The sequence below is a fragment of the Pinus tabuliformis genome, chromosome 5_2 (assembly GCF_031772625.1).
Source record: "Pinus tabuliformis cultivar Carrire ecotype Pingquan chromosome 5_2, CPIR1, whole genome shotgun sequence".
NCBI classification, from domain to species: domain Eukaryota; kingdom Viridiplantae; phylum Streptophyta; class Pinopsida; order Pinales; family Pinaceae; genus Pinus; species Pinus tabuliformis.
This window is the reverse complement of record NC_142306.1, coordinates 1,008,758,636-1,008,773,640: the sequence shown is the minus strand read 5'-3', so window position 1 is coordinate 1,008,773,640 and position 15,005 is coordinate 1,008,758,636.

Genomic DNA, 15,005 nt, shown 5'->3' with positions numbered 1-15,005 from the left:
TAAGCTTTGGCTGTGATGCAGGCATGGAGATGATGGAGGAGGAGTTTGAAGATTGCAGGAGGACATCTGAACCCTTGAGGAAGCTATCATGTTTTCCAAAATACCTTTTTCAAATCCATTTCTAGCTTCTTGTAGAAATCCTGTAATTTCTACAGGAACTTCCTGTAGAACACACGGTTTTGAAGAAAGGAGCACAATGAGATGGAAAAAATGATGGAGAAGGGTGAGGGATGGAAACATGGATGCTTGCAGGCCTCATGGACAGATTCTCAGCCTTCAGGTCCTCTTCAGAGATCAATTTTGGCTCGTTTGTAGGCTTCCTGTAGAAGACACAGAACTTCCTATAGAAGACACAGAACTTCCTGTAGAAGGCATAGAACTTCCTTTGTCTTTTTTTTGAGCGATCCTCCTGACCTGCAATGTCCTTCTTGAAACCTGCAATTATTAAATGGAAATTAGTTTTATTTTTCTTTTCTTTTTCTCTTTTTTTTTTTTGAAAAACAACTAGGGCGCCTCATGGAGGTTTTCACCCTAATTGCCTGCCCTGGGCACCTCCAAGGGAGGTTTTCACCCAGAGATCTTATTCTCTTTTCTCTTTTTTTCCAACCCATTGACTGCCTCATGGAGGTTTTCAATCAATGAGCCAATCTAAGGCGCCTCCGAGGAGGTTTTCACCTTAGATTTTTACTTTTCCTCTTATTTTCATTTTTTTAAAATCTTTTTTCTCTTTTTTTTTTTTCTACCCTACCCTACTTGAAAAACAAAATCATTTTCAAGTGTAAGAATACTTCCAGTGGAGCCATGTGCACATCGAGATTAGAGACAAAATGATGTGGCAGCTTGAGATGAATGCTTTGACAGCTATCTAGATTTCAGAGACCAAATGATTTGACTTTGAAGGGATCAAACATAACTGAAGAACAGAGTACTGCTGCAACTTAGTGACCATCTGAAACCATATTTCAATATAGCTCTGATATCCTTGGTCCTTTTGCTGATCTGGATCATGTTTCATGTCACCTTCTACCATGAATTTCTCATTTTCTTCTTTTTGCTGATCTTTCTCTTGAATACATGGAATATTTGATGGTAACCATGAGGGAGCTTTCTTGATCTCTGATTCTGATCTCTTCTCTTCATCAAGAGCAGCCCATGGTTCTTTGATCCTTTCTTTTGAATCTTCTTTTGCCTTTGGTCCTTCAATGTTGTCAATATAATCTCTATTTTGTAATACTCTTCCTGAGCTATGGTGAAGATCATCGAGCTCAAGAGGAGTCATTTGGACATGTTGTGCCTCAGCATTGTAATTGGATTGAGCTACTCCATTGTATGGTTTTGGGAATGGTGGTACGGGTAGCTGAGTGGGGGTGTATATTTGAGATGGATGTGGATGGGGTTGTAGTTGGGCAAGTGGTGGAGGTAAATGAGCGGGACGAGAGTTGTACTGGGGCCTCCACCCCTAATGATGTGCATTCCACTAAGGCTGTGGCTGAGCATAAGAGTGAAACGAATGAGCAACTGGTTGGGCATAATATGGATCTATGAAGGAACAAGGAGGAGGTGTGAACCAGGAAGGATGAGCAGGGGGACCCTAAGAAGGCATGAAAGTGGCTTGATAGGGGTCATAATAGGTCTCGTATGTCCCTTGCAGTTCCTGCTGGTAAGATCTAGGTCCATGTGGCCTCCTTTGGTTCATATAATAGAGTGATTTAGTGGCTCCTTTGGCTCTCTGATATGCACCTTTAAGTCCAGGCAAGGAAGGGCACTGATTCGTAGGATGGTATCCTTCACAGAAGAAACACACTTCTAGGGAGTGCATTGGACATTCGTTCCTAGGATGCTTTCTAGTGCACCTAGGAAAAAAGATGACCAAAGCCCTCTTGGCTTCCTCTTGCTTCTTTTGGATCCGCAAGGTATCCAGTTGCATGGCAATAAATTGTCGTACCTCGCTCTTGAAATCTTCCATCTGATTTTCAAATTAATTTTTGGATAAGGTACTGCTCCCAACAGTTTTTGCTTGTAGCCATTCGCTCCAGAGGAATGGTTTCTTCTTCTTCTTCCCTTGAGGTTCTTCAGATATGTCTTACTATCCACCTAAGGGTTCTTTAATCACAACCATTGAAGAAGAGAGAAGGTTGGCTGTGTGAAGCAGTGGGGGTGTTGTGCAATCATTTTTCTGAATTATCTCTACTCCTACAAGGCATGAAAGGAAATCTTTTTGGTTGATTTTTGCTTCTTTTTTTTTCTGCTTGTACCTACAAAACTAAAATAGATTGAACTGCAACTAAATATCTTGCTGAAATGAAAATGTGGAATTGAAATGAAAGTAGGAAATGACTAATATATTTTTCTCAAATGAAATTGCAGGAATGAAATGCTAATCTACGCTTGCAGAATTGAAATCGCGGAATTGAAATGTTAATCTATGCTTGTAGAATTGAAATTGCAAAATTGAAATGTTAATCTATGAAAGAAAGAAAGTTTAATCTACTTTTGCGGAAATGAAATTACAGAATGGAAATGAAATAAACTACTTAGCAGAAGGTTGTAGTAGAAAATAGAAGAAAAGCAGCAATCACCAATACTCTGACGCTTCCCCGGCAACAACGCCAAAAATATGTTGGTGAGCTCTAGTATTACAGCAATAATGCTGCAACTCCTGAGACTCCCTTCTTTAATTTTATCAACCCGGTAGTTCGTAACAAACTTGGAAGCGACGATGCTGTATGCACAAGTACTAGCTCTTGCCGGAGCTGTCACTTGGTCAGCTGGCACAAGTCCGCTAGGAGCTTAAGCCAACTTCTATGAGCTCTTAGAAGAAGCTTTTTAATTGATGGATGAAAGCTAACTCGAAGGAAGCTAATCTATTTGCAAAAAGAGATTGAAAAACTGATGGAAAACGCAAACCCTAGCAAACCCTAATTCTTCCAGCTAGTCCTACTGATGAAAAGGAGAGAATGAAAACTACTGAAAGAGATGCCATTACTTCTATGAAGGTAAAATACATGTGTCTAGACTACCTCTATCTGAAGAAAACATCTTTTTGTATTTTTGATTAAGTCGTCAGTTTCATCATGCATATGCTTTCACTGTTCTTTGACTGTGTAGGGGTGGATCAAGGAGGAGAAATGCTTGGAAGAGGTCGGGAAGGTTTAGAGAGGGTCTAAGGAGTCCCTAACACCCTTCCAGAGAGTTTCACAAAGTTTGGCTATCAAGAAACCTCATTTGTGAGCTTCTACAGGAAGTCTGCAGGGGTTCTACAGGATGTTCAGGAATTTCTACAGGATGTTTAAAAATTGGATTTTGGAGGATGGGTGAGTGAGGGAAGATGCATGAATGGATATGGAGGTAGGATAGGGGTCTGAAGTGGCCCAGGGACTGGTGGATGGAGTGGTGAGAAGGTGTAGATGGCTAAATTGGCTCAAAGAAGGCTGAAACAATGATTGCACAAAAAGGTAGGGTTACGTGGGCAAGAGGACAGATGTGAGACGAGGAACCTAGCTAGGAGATGGAGCAGATGGCTCTGATGAAGCTTAGGTGGATGAAAGAGTGGTAGATATGCCCTGCACCGTATACATTCAACTGAATCAACAATGTCTTGCAAGTAATCAAAGTCCTAGCTAATCTAATCTAACTAACAATAAAGTGAATGAACAACAGCTTTATTTGGAAGAGAACGATGTATATCAACTATGCAATGAAACATTTCAGAGATCTGAACATATAACCAACTTCTGCAAATGAAAACAGTACACTAAGGATTGCATGGTAAAGCAAACTAGTGTTTTTGTTTGGGACAGCACGGTTACTTCAATTCCAACCCTGATCCAATAAGGAAGAGGTGAAGCCAAAATTGTTTGTTGACCCTTTTTTGGAGCCTTTTTCCTGTTATTATCCTACCAACTAAATCTAAACATGAAAAGCTACTTTAACCATCAAAAGAAATCTAAATAACAAAGCAAGATATAAATCTAAAATAGCAGATTTTATTCTAAGAATGCAGCAAAGACACATAAAGATAAACAACGGAGGTACTGGGCACTTGAGATGGGCCCAACCCCAAGAGCTACAGCCTCCTAAGAGATATTTAGAGCTGGTGCAAAGCTGGATTCATCTTTATTGAGCAAGAAAAGAAGAGTTACATCAAAACTGTCCACAAGGAAAAGCTCGAAAATGTGCTGAAATGTAAAGCTAATCTACTGACTAAAATCGAACTACAAGCAAGCTAACTTCTGCCTACAAAGTGACTGAATACTGGCTAACCAAAATGAGGCCCTAAGCCTTCTTATTTATACAAATTGAGGACCCCAAAATCCCTCCTAAACTTTAGGAACTCGGCTGCCAAAACTTGTAGTTAACAACACTTTTACTAGCACTTGCTTGGCTGCCCTTGTGATAATTGATTTGGTGGCCCTTGAACTCCGAGCTAATGGTGGAGAATTTGAGGTAAGGGCCCATAAATGAAGGGGACACCTTCCTACAAATCCTCTCCCTTGTTCTCCCACGAATTTGGCTGCCAAGTGCTCATTAAAACCTTTGATTTTGTCTCCAAATTGACCAAAAAGACTACACAAAGCACACATTAGACTTGTTGGCATAATGACTAACCCAATTCACTCCATTATCATAAATATAATCAGAAACATGCAATAAACTAATGAGAATGGTGGATTAAGTCGAATTAGGAGGTTGAATGAGCCCGTATAATTATCCATTTTTGGGGCTCATCAAATACCATGTGTCAATACAATAGATTCTGAAACCCAGGGACCATTTTTTAATTATTATTTTATTTTTATAAGGTTATTATATTTATATCTATATTTTGTTTATTTTGACCAATTTAAAATATTTACATTACATTACAACTATCTTTTAATTTAATTAATTAATTAGTTATTATTATTATTGTTTTTTATGTTGTGTGACACATTTAATTGAATACTTTTCCCCTTCAATAGACTATATTTCACATGCATACCATGGGTCAATACTATGGTTATTTAAAATTAAATAAAAAATAATAATCTTACCTAGAGTTTATTTTAATTATTGGTTTTATTGATTTTAATTTTTTTTTTGTTTGTTTAATTTGACCTACTAAAAAGCTCTATAGGACATGACATGACATTAAAACTCTTCCATACTAGATCTCAACTCAAGAAGCCATGATGACACTTAATATAGCATTTATAGGTACTAAGATTACCTACTTATGGGATAAGAATTTTGGAATAAGGCTTCCAAATTTTTAATTTACTTATCAATAATTATTAGGTGGATGGTAGAGATTTAACGTCCATGAGAGATTCTAGATTTATCTCCATAGTAGTTATGTGTTTTTTTAACTTTTAAGTAAATTGATTAATTAAAAAAATGTCATATGAACACGCATCATACAAAGAGTTTTGGTTCTTTGAGCATGTACTATTGACAAGCCATGGTTTAGGCCCATGATATTGTAACAAAGTGGATTTAAAGATTAACCATCTCCATTATAAAGTGAGGTAAATCTATTAAATTATTTTTGAAATGTATATAAGTTTCACTTATATATTAATTATTTTTTAGTTTATTAATAAAAATAATATAAAATATCTCCAAAGTTGTGCCTTGAACGAGGATAGAACACAAAAGAATGAGTGACCTGAGCGAGGGTTTTGATCTACATTCTAATTACTGTCACAAACTCTGGCGAAGGGTAGTGCCCTGTTCGCAGAGCTTCGGAGGTGTGGGCTTGCCCTGGCCCAACAGATGAGGCGAGCGGGGACTAATGGGGCCCCTTCATACAAGCAAGTAATGATGGATAAAGGAAAGTCCCCACTGAACAGGGTGTAGATCTCTAGATTTGAAAATGCAGGAAAAGATGAGCTAAGTAAGAAGAAAATGGCTGGTGGGCAAACCAAGGAAACCCAAAGTCAAAAATAGACCAATGAAATTAAGATTCTAGAAGGAAAAGACAACAGGAACCCTAGTCCCGAGCAGGAACCACAAGAAGCAGAAGGAAGAAACAAAAAAACTATGGGAATCGAGGCCCTACCCTAGCAAGTCATAGATCAAAAGGGATCTGCCACAGTGACAAGAAAACAGGAGGACCTAGGGTCCTGCAAGCCCAAAAAAACATAAAGTCTACTGGGTGTTATCACCAACCCTGAAATGCAAGCTTACAGGGACCATATGTCAATACATGCGGTGATCTGTAAGTTCATGGGCTTCTGGCCTATGGAAAAAGCCCTTTGCTTTTGGATCAAGCAAAAATGGAAGCCTACGGGAGATGTCAGGTTACACCCGGGGGCCAAAGGGTTATTCATTGTTGTCTTTGCGAACTAGGAAGTTAGGGGTCACATTTTTGATGGACGACCGTATTTCTATGCCTTAACAGGCCTCTATATGAGACCCTGGAAACCCAACTTTGCAGCGGAATAGGAAACATTCACGCATGTACCAGTTTGGATTCGCTTATTTTCTCTCCCCATTGATTATTGGAGACCTACAGCACTGGAACAAATAGGCAACAAGCTAGGAACCTTCATCCAAGCCTTAGAGGCTACCCTCCAAAAAAGGTATACCTCTTGTGCAGGAATATGTGTTGAAATGGATGTTTCAGGTGCACTACTTGAAGGTCTATGGCTAGAATTTAGAGATGAAGTCTTCTTTCAAGGCATAGATTATGAAAAAATCCCATTTCGGTGTCGGAAGTGCCACGAGCATGGACACCTATTTAGGGAATGTCCAAAGAATAATCCAACTGAGAAAGCCAAGGAAAACACAAGCAAGGATCAGGAAGGTTTTTCTCGTCCAAATGGGAGACAACGAGCTAATCGGAAAAACCAACCCAAAACAGGCACCTCCATCAAAGGTACTATCAATGCCTTTGAAGTTCTTGGGTCTATAATAGTCTCAGCCGAAATCCCCCAAGCACCAGACCTAACGTAGGAAATCCAAGATGCTCCTTCACAGGAAGCCCAAGATCCCAATCTAGATTCGACGAATGAGATCCTACAAGGTCATGAGTTGGCAAAAGACTTAGAAGGAGATGCCGAAATGACAGCCAGTGAAATAGGAACAGAGGATATGGAACTCAGTGACATACTAGAGAGGGAGTGCATGTATCTCAATACCATGGTAGAGAAATGGAAGAAAAAAGGAATGGAGCATATCCTAGAGGAGAAAGTAGCTAGAGTCAATTTTCTTTTCCTAGCAAGGCAAGATGCATAACTAAAAGGGCAGAAAAGAGGCTTTGGCACCACAAAGGGTCTGGGCGTCAAGGCCCAAGGGTTACATCAAAAAAACAACAATGCCAAACACAAGAAAAAGAGAGGCCGACGAATAAACAATGAAGCACTACAAGAGCTAGGTCAGATGCTCCTCAACTCAGGTAAGATGAAAGCCCTTGAGGCTTTCACGTTCTCCTCTTAAACCTTGTTAATTATGAAGATTCTTTCATGGAATGCTAGAGGGATAAACAACCAAAGGAAACAAAGACTTCTGAGAAAGAAAGTCAAAAATGAAAATCCTGACATGATTTTTTTACAAGAAACCAAATGCTCCAGCCAGAGAATGAAAGGAATAAGCAGAAATTTAGGAAAAATAATGGAATAAACAGAAGTGGAAGGGAATGGAATGGAGGGAGGCCTAGCCACTTTCTGGAAACCCCGCTCCCTCCATCTCATAAATGCAAAGGCTTCCAAATCATATATCTCCCTGGAAATGAAAATCATAGGGGAATCCAATACATACCTATATACTAATATCTACAACACCCAAAGACTAGAGGATAAACTATTGATGCTAGATCGCCTCTCCAAGATGCAACGCAGACATTCCACTGCTAAAGATATCTATGGAGGAGATTTCAACATGATTACCTCACTGATAGAAAAGAAAGGAGGGGTAAGAACTCTGAATAGAGATGCAGAGGCATTCAATAGCTTCATCAGAACAACCAATCTTGTTGATATCCTCCCCAAAAATGGGTTACACAGCTGGAAAAACAAAAGAGGAGGAGAAAGGCAGATTGCCTCCAGAATTGACTATTTTCTTATAACAGAATCCATCCTCCTTGAGGCAGTCACTATGGAATTGGACATTATTCCTTCTGGAGGCTCTGATCATTGGCCCATCACCCTCGACGCAGCCATCCTTGGCACTCCAAAAAACAAACCTTTTAGGTTTGAGAAATTTTCTGTCGGGCCATCCGGAATTCACTTCTAAAATCAAACGTTGGTCGCACGAGCCACTGGACACCAGATGCACCAAAATGTACCAATTCCAAGCCAAATTAAAGCACCTCAAAGCTCGACATAGGTCCTGGAACCAAGAGGTCTTCGGGAATATCTTCAAAGACAAACAGGCCCTAGAGGAACAGATGGCATAGATCCACACAGAATGGCTCAAAGGGGACATCACCCAGGATTCCATTAGCACAGAGCGAGTCCTCATGCAGAAATGGAATGAAAGATGCCAGCAGGAGGAAATATTATGTAGACAATAGTCTCGCATACAATGGCTCAAAGAAGGGGAAAAAACACCAAGTTCTTCCATCGTTCGGCTATAGATTACAGGGGCACCAAGAAAATCACCAAGTTGAAGGATGAGCAAGGCACTCCCCAACACTCTCATCAAGACATTTCCTCCATCATAACTGATCACTTTAGCCATATAGCAACGGAACTAGACATTAATAGAGAAGAGGCTATTAGGGAAGTCATGTCTTCCATACCATGATTAATAACTGAATATTAGAAGAAATCCTTAGATTGCCTTGCCACCATGGAGGAGGTGGAAGAAGCAGTGAAAGAGATGCCTAATGGAAGGGCACCAAGGCCGGATGGCTTCACCATTGATTTTTTCAAAGCTTGATGGGAAATTGTGCAGCTGGAAGTGTGGGAGGTGGTGGAAGACTCCCGAAAATCTTCCTCCATCCGCAAACCCCTCATTTCCACCTTCATCGCCCTTATTCCCAAAGAGGAGGAAGCTTGTACCCCTTAAAAACTTAGGACAATTTCTTTGTGCAAATGTTCTTTATAAGATTATCTCCAAAGTAATGGCCAACAAACTAAAGCCAATTCTTCCTTTGATCATCTTAGAGGAGCAATCTGGCTACGTGGAAGGCAGATAGATCATGGATAATGTCCTTCTAGCATAGGAAATGGTTCACATTCTTCAATCCCAGAAAAAAGCAGGCATGATCATTCAGTTGGATCTCTTGAAAACCTATGATAAGGTCAACTGGAAGTATCTCGAAGCCATTCTGGAAGCCTTCGGGTTTGTACAACGCTGGATCAACTGGATTCTAGCCTTAGTCAAATCCCCCAGCTTTTCTATTCTAGTCAATGGAGCTCCCACCCTCCCCTTTGCCCCTTCTAGAGGCATTCACCAAGGGGATCCCATTTCCCCTTTTCTTTTTCTCATATTGATGGAAGGCCTGAGTCACATCATTAAACTACTAAGGAAAGGAACTTTATCCAGGGCCTCCAACCCCTGCCACCTTGCCCAGCCACTACTCAACAACAATTTGTGTATGATACCATGCTCCATGGAACTCCAACGATTTGGGAAGCCCAAGGTTTCAAATCTATCATTAATCTCTTCAGTCAAGCAAAAGGTATGGACCTTAGTTTGTATAAGTCCTCCATTTTCTTTTTCAATACTCACTTAACAATCCAGAAAAATCTTACTACTATCCTTGGGTTCAGAAGGTGAAGCCTTCCCTCTAAGTATCTCGGGATACCTCTCACTAATAAATCTTGGCAAAAGCTCCACTCGGATAAACTGCTTTCCAACCTAGAAGAATGAAGTAATCATTGGATTAATAGGGTCCTTAACTTCACTGGCCAGCTTGTCCTGACTAAGGCCGCCCTACAAACCATTCCTTAGTATATGCTCTCCATCATTTTGACTCCCAAAGGCGTTCTCCAAAAAATAAGAAACATTCAAAGAACCTTCCTATGGTTTGGAAAATTTGACAAACAAAAATGGGCTCTAGTAGCTTGGGAAAAACTCTGTAAGCCCAAGATTGTGGGTGGTTTGGGGCTCAAGACCTAGACACAGTAAACAAAGCCTGTGGGGCCAAGCTCTGGCAGAGATGGGTCAAATAACCATAGACACCCTAGGTTAGGCTATGGAAAGCCAGGTATGTTGAAAGCTAGCGCCCTCAGGATCTCATTAGAATGACTAACCCTCCAGCTAGATCCCCCATTTGGAACATGGCAAGGGCCAATCAAAACATCATACAAAATCACTACTTTTGGGAAATCCACAATGGTAACACAACTCTCTTTTGGGAAGATGCTTGGAAACAACTTCCCAAGCTTGAAAGTCCTGATTATCTTCCCTTCCAACATAGGTAACAGGAACAAGGAAAACTCAGGGTGAACCAATACTGGACAGACAGTATCGCAGACCAGCAATGGTGACATTGGCACCCTAATAATACCCCACAGGAAGATGGAATAGGAAACCTTCTCTTATCCCTGCACTCTTGTCTGGATAGGAGGAAGATTTGTTACTCTCAAGATGAAGATCAACTAAGATGGGGAAAAATTGATGGAAACCACCATAAAGTGAATTGGCACAATAAAGTTTGGGAAACCACCATTTGGTCGAAGATAAAAACTTTCTTATGGCTCCTAATGCATTGTAAGATCCTCACTTTGGAGAACCTGTGCAAAAAAGGCTTCATTGGTCCATCCCGATGTCCCCTCTGTGAAAAGGAAGAGGAGTCGATGAATCATCTCCCCAACAATTGCGAATGGACTAATAAAAAAAGGGTATGGATGGAGGAAATCTTTAGACAAACAGACAGGAACAGAGAGTCCATACAAGATAGCATAGCCAACTCGCGAACCAAATATTCAAGTTGCGACACTGTAAACATCCTATGGAGGCTAAGACCTGGTTTTATAGTCTGGTCCACATGGAAAGAAAGAAATAGAAGATTTTTTTTTAGAGGGATTCTAGGCAGCTAGATACAATCAAAACAAACATGATGAAAAATATGCATGAAACTACCCTTACTAGGAGTAAAGCAGAACAAGCAAACATGCATTCTGCAAATGACAGGCAAGTTCTGCAGATATTTGGCATGAGTGTTGCAACTGAGCTCAATTCTTCAGCACAGAGACCTCAACCCACTCCTTCTTTACTGTCCTGGAAAGCTCCTTTCCTGGGGTTTCACAAATTAAACTTTGATGGAGCCTCTCGAGGCAACCCTAGCCAGACCGGCCTTGGAGGTGTAATACACAATGATAAAGGGGAAATTCTTCACATCTACAACAATTATCTGGGGGAAGCCACTAACAACAAGGTAGAATTTGCAGCTCTTGAGCAGGGTTCGCAAATCCTAATCCGTTTGGGGAGTGGGGTAACAATAGTGGAAGAAGACTCACTCTTAGCCATTAATGTTGCAAGGAAAATGCAAAATGGCTTGCATTTTGATAAGGTAACAAAGCACTGACACCTAGCCATGGTCATTGCGCTCATCGCCAAACATCTCTCTGCTCTCAATGGAGTCATTCTGCAGGAAATTAGGCATAGTGTGAATGTAATGGTAGATAGCCTAGCCAACCACGTGGTCGACCACTGGAACATTGACACCTGTCGACAAAGTGTCACATGTGCCAATCTTCAGGACAAATGCCTACAAATCTCAAGGCAAGACCTCACAGGAATTTCAAGAGAGGAGGATGGCTTACAAGGTACCGATCATTAATGAATTATGTGGTTTGCTCTAAATATTTATTCCATAATCCTTAATGCCTGGAGGTGGCACTGCTGGAGGTTGTCTTATGGCTCACATTGGAAAAGGTGGAAGATCTACCACAAGGATAGAGGTCAGCATACCTATCATGAATTGGAGTATGCGTGGCCTCTTCTCTTCAGTGACAAGCGTGGCAGTCCGAACGTACTCAGTCGTAATAATAAGAAGGTCGTCAGTCACCTGCTGGGGATTTAGTCTATCAGAAACATGGAAAAGACAAAGGTTTTAGTTAAGATCACAGCCCCTCGCACCATGTATTTCACTATTAATACACAGACAACCAGGAAATAATTCACCTACGTATGATATCCCTCAGAGCTCAGCCTCGTGTTTTCTGTTTTGTGTATAGGAGTTCATTTTTCAATAGCTTGCACCTACAGTTGTGCTATGGCCAAGCGCAACATTCGTAGTTCTAGAGCTACTAGAGATTTAAAGAGAGCCTGGGAGAATTAAGAAACCTCAGTCTCCAAGAAAGGTAAATAGTTCATTGAAGAGCTCCAAGTTGAGGTGAAAAAAGCTAGTGAAGGGATGGACATGAAAACCATCACTAAGGAGGTAGACTAGCTCTCGGACCCAGGCACCCGAGCAACCAGAGCTACCCAATTCCTGAGAACGCAAAGTGAGGCTTGGAAGATGAAAATGATGCTCGCTAAAGCCATGAGAATGCAAGGGGAAACTTTCAAGGAGGCCTACCAGGCGAACTCCCTCGCCTCTGGCAAGAATTTGGCGCAGCTGGAAAAGCTGGAGATAACCCTCAACTCCCTCATGGAGGAACTTAAAATTCTTTCTCAAAGCTTGGCAGGGTTTATTCGGATCTTCAAGCTATCTATACGCCATGGGCTTAATGTCTCTATTGATATCCATAAAGAAAATTCCAAGACAACCATCATCAGATGCCACAAGTCCTGTAGTGTTCCCAAGGGAGATGATGGCACTGGTTTGAGTGCTGTTGGCTCTCCATGAGTCGCCAAAATCGACCAGTAGGATTCCTGGGGGGCGGTCTTTGTCTCTTGGTTCCTGTTTGTCCTCTGCTTGTGGTTTTATTTTTTCTGTATCTGTTGAATGTAAGCTTTGGTGGGCCTTTAAGCGACCTTCTCTGATTGTAGTTGCTCTAGTACTATCTGGCAAGCCTGTGTGGTTGGTCGCTATCTATTTCTGGCAGCCCTGTGGGGTTGGCCGTTATCTATTTCAAGACTGACTGAGGTTCAATTTATGGTGCTCTTTAAGTAGAATGTTTCCTGTCCTACAAGGTCTATATAAGTGTTCTTTTGTCTTGACAGACCTTCATTTTCTCTTTTGTCTCTGAAAATGGCAGACCTTTTTTTGTAACCATATGCAATATTTTTGTGATCTAATATATCAGCTGATATATATATATATATATATATAGATATAGATATCGATATAAAATAAAATTATAATTTACTTATATTTTATGATTTTTTTTCAATTTTAGTAATGTAATATGTAACATGAAATAAGTTTTTTCATGCTTATTCACATTTACCAATCATTTAATTGATATGACTTGTGTTATTTACAAGAATGGAAAAAGTACATAGTCTCATGTGTCAACATTGTTAGTATCCATATACATTAGGTTAACACATAGCAATTAAACATTCATGAACCAGAGGTGATTTTTCCAACATCAAAACAACCATGGAGAACATAAGCTCCTAAACCCACAAAAGACGATGTATTAACCACATAAGTAGCTCGACAACTATAGTGGAATACCTTCACAAAAATGCCAACAACCACACAGTTCAGTATGCAAGCAAACCTGCTAAGCAAGAAAACCACAATGATGCTGAGAGGGTGATGACCTTACATGAGACTCGAAGATTCCGGAAATGGGTGGTCCACCTGCATCACAACAAATGTTATCACTAGCCAAATTTAGAGTTGGAAATCCATGAACGATTGTGAGAAGAAATCTATAAATCTTATGAAATTTAAGACCTACATGTTTACCTTCTAGAAATTGATTTCGGATCTTGATACCTTCCGTAGAACTAGAAAACCATTGAGCCACCCCTGGACGATGGAGGCAATCAGTTAAACTCTACACTAGGCAGAGGTTCAAAGCGGAAAACAAGCTCAGACAGCGTAGAAAACTCAAATGGCATAGGGTCAGGTTGTTGGGGTTACCTTCCTTTGTAGGAATGACCATAAAATCCATGGAAAACAGCTAAAAGGGTCATGAGTAGGTCTGAAAACACCGCAGAGCAATGTCGTTGTAGAGCAGTGAGACACCAAAGGCTAACGACAACAAATGACACTACAACCTACCAAACATGGGAAGTTGGTTAGAGGGTTAAACCCTAAACCCTCCCCAATGTTGGATTCCATAACAAAGATCAAAAGATGTAAAGTGATCCAAGTGTCATAAGGGATCACCACCATCTGGCGAACACATGCAGGAAGCTTGGCCACAAGTATGCCATGTGTACCAGCATATAAGAGCCTGTTAACAAAGGTCTGATCATGGAAGGCTACACCGCTGGGGGCCATGTTAAAATTAATTGTGAACCACCACATATGCATCGCTAACTGTGAAGTTTAATCAACCATATGAAACCATATAAGTGCAGTACTATAATTATAGTCAAGTATTAAGTTCGCATTAAAACTTCATATAAATTTACTACAGGATCCATTTTATCAATGTTTGTTTTATATGTATTAATTAATTTTTTATTATACGTAGTACTAAGGATTTAGGTGTTACAAATTTTATTAAAGCTTAGGTTCGTACATTGATAAACTTTGGGGAAATATGCATATAGGAAATAAATGTGATTTCTTTAAAATAACTAAGTAAATATGCTTGTGAACACAGACACCTGCATAAAACACAAAAGGGGTCAAAATGCAGAGGAGTCCAGGACCACCAAACCCGCCAGAGTCAACGTATGTGAATGTTAACTTTGATATTTGGATACAGCTATGAGAGGAATCTCATCAAGCTAATGTTGTTCTACTCGAAATCATTCAACAATTGCATGTTGAGATGACAAATTTAAGAACAAATAATGAACAGCTACGATTGGAACATGAGAGAATTTTTAGAGCCTATCTAATCGACATAACCAACTAGATCCAGACCCCAGTGCTGAAGGCAGAGAGAAAACCCCAACAACTCAACATGGAGAAGAGAATGTAGAGTCAACTGAAAAGCATGGGGAAGATGAAGAAGGACTTTTGGACAACGTTTCCGACCAATGCAAGACAAAAATAC